This window comes from Lissotriton vulgaris, chromosome 12 (genome assembly GCF_964263255.1).
Source record: "Lissotriton vulgaris chromosome 12, aLisVul1.2, whole genome shotgun sequence".
NCBI classification, from domain to species: Eukaryota; Metazoa; Chordata; class Amphibia; order Caudata; family Salamandridae; genus Lissotriton; species Lissotriton vulgaris.
In genome coordinates, this window is record NC_141700.1 from 65,581,055 (window position 1) to 65,590,960 (window position 9,906).

Sequence of the window (9,906 nt, forward strand, 5' to 3'; positions counted from 1 at the left end):
TTAAAAAATAAATAAATAAATTGTCCAAAGGTTGCTTCAATTAGGTCTGCTATAGTGATCTGGGACTCCTGTATATCAATGAAGCAAGCTGCCTGGCTCCATTGTTACTATTAGACAACAACAAGGGTTTGGCTTGAGCGCAGTAAGGCTACGCCAATTCTATAGTCAACAAAATAGATGCCAGTACTGCCCAATAATTCAAAAACTTGATAGAAGAATGAGTAACTAATCGCTCATTTCTAAAGACCACTCTTTCAGTCAAGGATTAAATCTCATGAAAATCTTTTTTATTTTGTTTCCACCATTGGTTAGTTTTTTTCTTATTTGTTGTATTACAAAAAGGATTAGAGATATTTGGCTTATTCACTCAGTCCAAAATATCTTACATTAATACATAGGAGGGGGAGAAGGGCTCCTAATGATAAAATCTAGAAGTGAGTATTTAACAAAAGTGCATAGTGTGAGAGAAGGAAATTTTGAGAATAAAGGAAAGCAAAATCAATCAGCTACTGCATACTGAAAAACATTCAAACATACAAAAGTGAAGGAACTCAAAAGAAAAAGACAAAGACAAAGGGGTGTGTTGAAATGCGGTGGCCCTGCACTGGTCCTAGTTGTATGTTTGAATGTTAGCACAGCTTGATTAAGGGAGGCCGTCTCAAACTGGATCTTGCTAAAGAGATACCCTGGTTGAAGTACATTGGCACCATGTTGGCAAAACTGGGTCTGAGAGAACTATTTGATTGTCCCTAAAAACGTATCAGTATCTCTAAAGTAAAGTTTTTTTTTTAGGAAAACAGGAGACAGAACCAGCTGGTCCAAGATGGCGGAGTGAGGACTCGGCCCGGCAACAGCTAACCTGGAGCTCCCCACCCCTCTCCGAAAACGACACTTGAGAATGAACTGAGACGGACTAATTTGCTCAAGAGCAATTAGTAAATCTACTGCCTGCAAAGAAGATTGCTATTTTTCTACGGCGGTACTGATGCTCTGGTTTTTGAAAATTTCCCGGACCCTCAAGCACTCGGTCAGGGACACGATCCGCAACTTGCTCCATAGCTCTGAGGTCGGCTGGACAGGTCTTGTACCGGCGATCCGTGCCTGGCGACATACCTCGATGTCTCCGAAGGGGCCGGCGCGAGCCGCTAGGAACATCAAGACAACTGCCACCGCTACCGCCCCCTCTGCCCCTTCCCTCCCTTCAACGGATGCTGCTTTTGTGACTACCGGGGCGGTCGGGGCGCACCCCCCTCTTCTGCTCGAGACATATGGAGAGTATGCCGTCTTCTGTGGTTTCTACAGCTGCCATGGCCACCGCGACTTCTACGGCAGCTTCCACAGGGCCTCCTGCGGCTCCCGCGGATTTGGGTGACGAGTTACCGTCGGATAACACAAAAGAAAATTCACATACTGCGGTGCGGATTGTCAAGGACACGGTCCGAAATGAACCAGGAACAACTACCGGTAAGCCGATACTCCGCCCCCCTGTGCAGACCTCTACTAACCCCTCTCTAAAAAAAACAACCAAACTAACTGTAAAACAGAAAAATAAGATGGGAGGGTTAGCAGGCTGTCAGAAAGGTGGCGAGGACATTGAAGAGAGTGAGAGTGGATCTGCATGTATCTTGGCTAGCTCAGGCACCACAGATAGCATGGTTGAAGCCAGAAATGACACTGGGCGCACTAATAGGCACATTTCAGTCAATGACTCAGACCCAGAGCCAACAAATAATGAGATTTCTAATGGGAACAAGACTCCCGACTCAGTACAAATATTATCAACTGCTAATGTCAATGACTCGGGGCTAGCTAGCGCTGCTTGTAGTGTATCAAATACAGCTATTGATAAAACAAATGAAGAGTCTACTAATAATCTAGGGATAACGGATGAAGGGTCTCACGATGAATATGAGATGGAAACAGAAGAGGAGACCATTGACTCATCTGAAGTTACTACCAGATCTTTGGCGACTAGAAGACGGAAACTTAAAACCAAAGCAAAGGTTAAAAAAGGGAGAAACCCTACCCTAAACCGTCTGATTACTAACAACACAGCGATCACTAAGAAGGTCCTAACTGATAAAAGTCTGCTAAGGAAATGGATAGAAGCGAAGGGGCTGGTAAAGAATATGACACTTAGACTATCAGGAACAAGCCCTACGGACCCTGACTCCGCCCTGACTCTACCAGCTTGCCTTACTTCCCCAGAGATCAATACTCTTCAAGAACCAAACAACCTAGTAATACCAGAGCATGATATGATATCTACCTATTGCCCTCAACTCAATACAGCAGCTATAGCATCAAGCAGCTCACATATAATTGATGTGCCAACTTCAATAGCTACAAATGGAGAGGGGGCAGCTAGTGCTAATCAGGCACCTACTAATAATTGTGCTATAATGCCATCCATAGCTTCAACCTCAGTCCTTTCAGCGGTCGATAATAGCATCTTACTTAAAGATTTTGAAGAGGAAGACAAACAAGAATCTAGCCCTTCTCAACTGGATATTATACTGCAAACTTTAACCAACCAACGCATAGAAGCACAAGAACACTATCTGCAGCTACGTGAGGACAATAACAAACTTCAGACTACCCTCTCAGAATTGACTTCCAACTTTAGCGAGGTTTCACGTGACATTGAGGAATTACAGCACAGAGTGGTCGGTGCAGAAGAAACAATTTCACGGACACATGTAACAGTAAATATACATGACACTCAGATAGCGACTCTTCAACTAAAGGTTGAGGATTTGGAAAATCGGCAGAGAAGATCGAATCTGAGATTATTTGGGGTGCCGGAAGGTTCGGAGGGTTCAGATCCGAGGGCATTTCTTGTAGGTTTATTACAAAGAGCTTTCCCAGACCTAGCAGACTGGGACTGGGATTCACAAATCCAAAGGGCACATCGTCTACCCTTAATCCAAAAAAACAAGGAGAGTAAATTCCCACGTCCATTTCTTATCTTTTTTGGCAATTTCTTACTGAGACAGGCCGTGTGGCAAAAAACTCGGCCTAATACACCTATAACAATAGGGAACATCTCACTGTTTGTACGGTCTGACCTCAGTAAAGCCACTATGGACAGATGATGGGAATTACGTAAGCTAATAGACCCAATTAAATTGGTGGGGGGGCAAGCCTTCCTTCAAGAGCCAGCACGCTTAAAAATCATTAAAGATGGTCACACTTATTTTTTCACCGACCCCAAAGCAGCTGGAGAATATCTTTCAGGGTTAAGCAAAAGCTAGTCCAAAGATATGTTAATAACCAGCTAGGAAAATACAAAAAAAATAATATATACATATATATATATATATATATATATATATATATATATATATATATATATATATATATATATATGTATATATTTACACATAATATCTTTCACTTTTTGAATGCGGTGACATAGCAGTTAAGACTACGGTAATGGAAACTAAGTCTCATTAGATTCAGAACTTATCGGAGGGGGTGGTGGTGGGGCTCTTCAGGTAGCCTGAAGCAGATGCTGCCAGTCCAACGGCAGCAACAACTGAAGGGTAGTCCCTTCCCGGTGTGGGTAGGTGACAGGGGGGCGGTGGGAGGGAACCTCAGGCTCTTCGCACGAGGGTGGGGTGGGAGGGATGGGGAGGGGGAAAAATTTGAAAAAACTGTTGACAACCTGAAGAGAAGACATATCACAAAAGATACAATTATAAGCAACTTTAATTGTTTTTGTGTAATACGAGAACAAAAGAACATCCACTTGGTTTTCTTTTATGATGTTTACACCGTCTCAAAATGCATAAGATAAAGTGCCTTGCCTGGAATGTAGCGGGGCTAAACAGTAAAAACAAACGACGCTTGGTCACAGAAGAGCTGAGATTATATAACCCCCATTTTTTATTGCTGACTGAAACCCATATTGCAGGCAAGGATAGAAAATTATTAAGTCAACTGGGATACGATATTGTTAGTTGCTCAACTTTTGGGGCTTCAATTAGAGGGGTAGCAATCCTTAAAGATAAACGATTTAAAGCTGAAATCTTGCAAATCAGTCAAGATAAAAATGGTAGATGGGCTATTGCCCACTTAAGCATTGAAAATCACAATTATGTTGTCTGTGTGGTGTATGGTTCAAATCTGGATGAACCCAAGGTTTTTGACGATCTGAATGTAAAATTATTAGATTGGGATGGAGAGCTCATTATAATGGGGGATTTTAATTGTATCATGGATTATCACTTAGATACCACTAAACCTAGGAGCTCTCAACGGATGCGGAAAACCAGAGCTTCTATCGTAGAACTTAGCCGCATTCATAACATTAAAGACACGTGGAGATATTTATATTCAAACTCTCCTGGCTACACTTACTATTCGGCCCCCATAAGCTATGCTCCTGGCTAGACATGGCTTTTGCAAGTCCTAACCTTCTCAACAATAGTACAATGGAGGTAGGCCCCCGAATAACATCCGATCACAACCCCATTATATTAACATTTGATACACCACATACACACACCTTCCTCAGGCCTTTTTCTTTTCCCAGACACTTAACATCAGATCCAGATTTTATTTCACAGCTAAAAACACATCTAATTGACTTTATAGAAATCAACCAGAACTCTACTACTTGTAATATGGTTTGGGACGCTTGCAAGGCAAGTATCCGGGGGTTCACTCAAAAATATGTATTCAGACAAAACTCCGAACTACGCAAATTTAAATCAACTCTGATCTCCAACATCACCGCTCAGGAAATACAACTAGCTACGGCATTACGGCTAAATTTGCCAACGATTACAGAAATAGGTCTTAAGCTAAGTCAACTAAAATCGGAAACTAAGGCGAAGTTTATTAAAAAAAACAGCATCCATCTTCATAAATATAAGATAGAACAGTATGAGGGTGGAGATAAAATAGGAAAAATCTTGGCTTACAAAGTGGCTGAAGACAGAGCCTGCACCTTGATAACCAACATTCGGGGTTCCAATAACAAATTATATGCTCAACCCCACGATATCTTGGAACAATTTGCAGATTTCTATAGGACCCTATATACCCCAGAATCAATACCAGATGAAAAAATAATACAAAGATATTTAGATGATCTTCCTTTAAATACTCTTGACACTTTAGAAATCGATAAATTGTCCGAAAAAATAACGGAACAAGAACTACGTCAAGCTATTGCTACCTTACCAACCGGAAAAGCCGCAGGGGAAGATACCATTCCCCTAGAGATTTATAAGGTTTGTTTGAAGGAACTAATGCCTATATTATTACAGGTTATACAATCTATTGGGGTGACAGGAAAGGCTCCAAAGTCATGGAATAAAGCCAAAATTATATTTTTCCTTAAGAAGGGCAAACCAAAAGCTGAGAGGGGGTCGTATAGACCTATATCTCTGATCAACACAGTTGCAAAAATATTTGCTAAAATTTTAGCTTCTAAACTAGCTCCTCTCATGCCCAAACTCGTCAACTCACAACAACATGGGTTTGTAGCCGGAAGGGACACCACCATTCATGTGAACACAGCTATAACTGCGTTTGACGTGGCCGAAACAGAGACCACCCCACTCGGTATGATATTGTTGGACACCGAGAAGGCTTTCGACCGAGTGGGGTGGGATTATCTTTGGCGTGTCTTGATCAAAATGGGGTTCAATGGCTATTTTCTGAACGGGATACAGGCACTATACGATAACCCTCAAGCCTGTACCAGCTATGGGGGACAGACCTCCGCGGACTTTGAGATATCTAGGGGTACCCGCCAAGGCTGCCCCTTATCACCTTTATTATTTGCACTATCACTCGAACCATTCCTACATTCCCTTCAGATGCAACCTGAAATTATTCCTTTTAAAACCAATGAACAGCTTTTGAAAATCACGGCATACGCCGACGACATTGCTATCTACACATCCAATTTAATCAAAGCATTACACGGCATTAACCTAGAAGCTCAAAAATTTGGCAAAGTATCCGGCTATAGACTAAACATAAACAAAACACAAATTATAGCAAACTATTCACCAGTGGACAATGTTCCTGAGATTTGCAAGACTTCTACATACCTTGGTGTTAAAATTACATCTAAAATAAGAGAAATAAATAATCTCAATTACAACGAATTAATTTAAACCACCATTGCCTTGCTAAAAAAATGGCATAGACTACCACTGAACCTAATCAGCAGAATTAATCTCATCAAAATGAAGATACTACCCAAATTCCTGTATCTCTTTCGTTCCATACCTTTAGCACTAAATAACTCCTTTTTTAAACGTCTAGACGGAATATTCAGCAGCTTCCTATGGGTGTATAAAAAAGCTAGAAGGTCACTGAAGCTCCTTAAAAACAGCACAGACAAGGGCGGTCTTAATTTTCCTGATTTTAAGTTATACTTTTGGTCTTCATTCATTAGTCGTCTTAGGTCTTTGTTACTTAACGAGGACACCTTTTTTTCCACTCTTTCATGTTAAAATCTGAATCAAAATTGTTTTTGTTGCGAACCAATGATCCTAACTATTTCAAGAGGGTGAAGTTCAAGACCGCCAAAGACATCCTTAGGATATGGACTAACATTATGGCTCACTGTACAACTTCTTTTTACCACCCGAAACTGCAGCTGTGGGGTAACCCGGGTCTTCCGGGTATCTTCAATGATGGATCAGCTCTTAGATGGTCTGCTTATGGTATTAATACTCTGGGAGACTTATACGGCGCAGAGGGGTTTTTAAGCTTCCACATCCTCCAAACTCTTTATAACATAACGGAAACTAAGAGATTCAAATATGTACAAATACATGATTTCTTAGTAAGAAAGAAACAATTACTTAACATCTCAGACAGTGACATTTGGAATTGTCTATATTCTACTAAAACCAAATCATTGATAAGCGAAGCTTACAAATCCTTCTGCGCTGTAAAAACAGATGACTGCACAAAATTAGCAGAAAAATGGAGCAATAAGACCGGCTTATATATAACCTTTAATCAAATTACACGCTCTCTCTCCAATATTAACAATGCTGTGCGATCATCCAGTTTAAGACTACAACAGTTTCGCACAACATGCATGTTGTACTACACACCAGAAAGGATATCTAGGTGGTCCCGTGACAATATACATGGGGATCGTACCAAATGCCCTAAATGCTCAGCCAACGCGGCAGATTTAGGACATATGTTGTTCTCTTGTCCAACCTTAAAAGACTTCTGGGGAGACTTACTTAAAATTTTGGAAATCAAAAATACTGTTTTACCCACTTTTACTGTATTATCTGTACTGCTCGACATATATCCTGTTTCTCATCCCCAATCGTCTTTGATAACGATTCTCATGTCTTGTGCTAAACTCGTGTTGGCTAGAGCATGGATAAGCCCTAAACCTCCTGATATATGGGAATGGTGGTCATTAGTTAATGAAATTCACTCTATGGAGCAAGGATTAGCCAAACTAAGAGGGGCTCGCTCATTACAAAAATTTCAGAAAACATGGGGAAACTTTATTGACGGCTTTACGTCCAATTAGGAATAGAAAGATGCTTTGTTCTTTTTAGACTATTTTCCTTTTCGTTTCTTTTTTTTCCCAATGTATGTATGAAATGAACTATCTTGTTATTTTTTTCTTTCTTTACTGTTTACCAAGTGGAAAATGAAATTAGCTCCTTCTAAGGAGCGGGTTACTTATATTTTGTAAGCAGGATTTTGTATAATATGTACTACGATTAAAAGTTTGTCAATAAAATAAATATTTAAAAACAAAAAAGAGATACCCTGGTTGAAGTACATTGGCACCATGTTGGCAAAACTGGGTCTGAGAGAACTATTTGATTGTCCCTAAAAACATATCAGTATCTCTAAAGTAAAGTTGAAACTGATTTTTTAGGAAAACAGGAGACGAGGTCAGGATCGCGGGGGAGACTTTGCAGGACAGGACATGGGCATCAGGTGCAGAGTGGGTCAAGAATGCAGATCCGCCTGGATCCGGAGCCTTTAAAGTTGGAGTTTTCTGGACAGGGGACTCTGTCCTCCTGAGATGTGGTCTTTATTGAAGAATGGAAGTCTGTCACTCCAGTCAATTCTGGGTGGGTGAAGATAGAGGAGATGCAGTAATGCCATAAAGAGTATATGGTCTGGGAGTTTGTCATTACAAACTCCACAGCACCATAATGGCTTTACTGAATTCTAGGAAGTTTGGTACCAGATTTCTCAGCATAATAAACCCACACTGATGCCTGTGTGGGATTTATTATACAATGCACTCAGAGGGCATCTTATCGGTGCCACCTGAAAAAAGACCAGGCTCTGATGTGATCCCTGACTGGCAAACACCAGCCTGCCACCACGAGAAATGTTTCTGTACCCCTGGGGTGGGAGCCTTCACTCCCTGAGCCCAGAAACAAAGCCTTTCCTGGGTGGAGGTGCTCACACCTCCCTGAGGTCAGGAGGAGACATCTGTGGCCATCTGTGGAGGGGAACCTTCAAAGGCCGTACCCCGCCTTTGTAACGCGACCCCCAACCTCTCTTGTTATCAGGAGCAGCCCCCCTTCCTGTCTCCCCTACTTTTCGGTGGGAAAACAGGAAAAATTAGAACAGCCCACAAGGTGTGCCCCCCTACCATAGGTGGTGGAGGCAAGGCGAATCCCACTCTTCAGTGCCTGCCATCTTGCAAATGCCAGACACTCTCCAATCAATGTTAGGGATTGTGCCCACTCCCTCATGTGGGGTGAGCACACCAAGCGTGTAGTCACTCTAAGACCTCTTTGACTTCTTTTTCCCATGCGACTTGCCAGACGACGACTTTGTCCGGGTTGATAACCGCTGGGTGCAGCTCTGTGAGCGGTCCTGGGACATTCCAGGCAACCGGGATCGTGATCATGGTGGGGTTGGCCGACATGGGCAGTGAGGATCTTGAGGGAGTGTTCCTACAGCATTTTAGAGGCCTTCAAGTCACGGTCTTTCTTGAGGCACCTAAAACTGACCAAGTGGGGTCTGTCAAATACATCTGTTGTGACAGACTCCACACGGTATAAAACCAGCCAGTTTCTCAGGGGACATCCCTGCCATACCAGGAGAAAGAATATTTCTCATAAGTGTTGGACAAAATGTAAAAAAAAAAAATGAAAAAAGCCAGTCAAAAGAGCGACTGAGGGGTAGCTCTGCACTGATTTGCGCTATTTGTTGTACAAAGGAAAGAACAGCAGCCACCACGAGGCAGTTCATATGTAGGTACTGAATATTAACTTTGGCGTGGAGCCAAACAATACCACCTACTAGCAGACATGGGTACTGCATGAACATCTCTGGATCCAGCCTGACACCTGGGGATAATTTGAAGGTAAGGAATCTGCAGCTACAAGTCTATCAGATAAGCTGTGCACAATATCATAGACGCTGGTTCTAGTTTGAGGCGTGTAGGTTCATATGGAGGGTTCTCTGTTGCTTGCTTCAGTGGACACGTTTGAGGGAAGCCACCAATATCAAAAAACATTCTGTAGATTCTTCTTTTCAAATGATCCTCCAACTACTGCATGAGCAGAAACGGGAAGCTCAAGCACATTACGAGCAGATGCGGGAAGATAATAGGAGAACTCAATCATCCCTGCAGGAGATGTCTTGTAAATTAAATACTGTCTCACAGGATATGGAGGAACTTCAACATAGAGTGGTTGTAACTGAAGAAAGATCGACCCGTTCAGAAGTTGTAGTAAACAAGCACGATGCTCAGATTTGTCAAATGCAGGTAAAGTTGGAGGACTTGGAAAATAGGCAACGTAGACAGAACCTACGTGTTTTTGGAATAGCGGAAGGGGCGGAAGGGGCTGATGCGAGAACATATATGGTTCATCTATTCCAGAAAGCTTTCCCCGATTTATCGGATTGGGATTGGGACTCTCAGATTCAGAG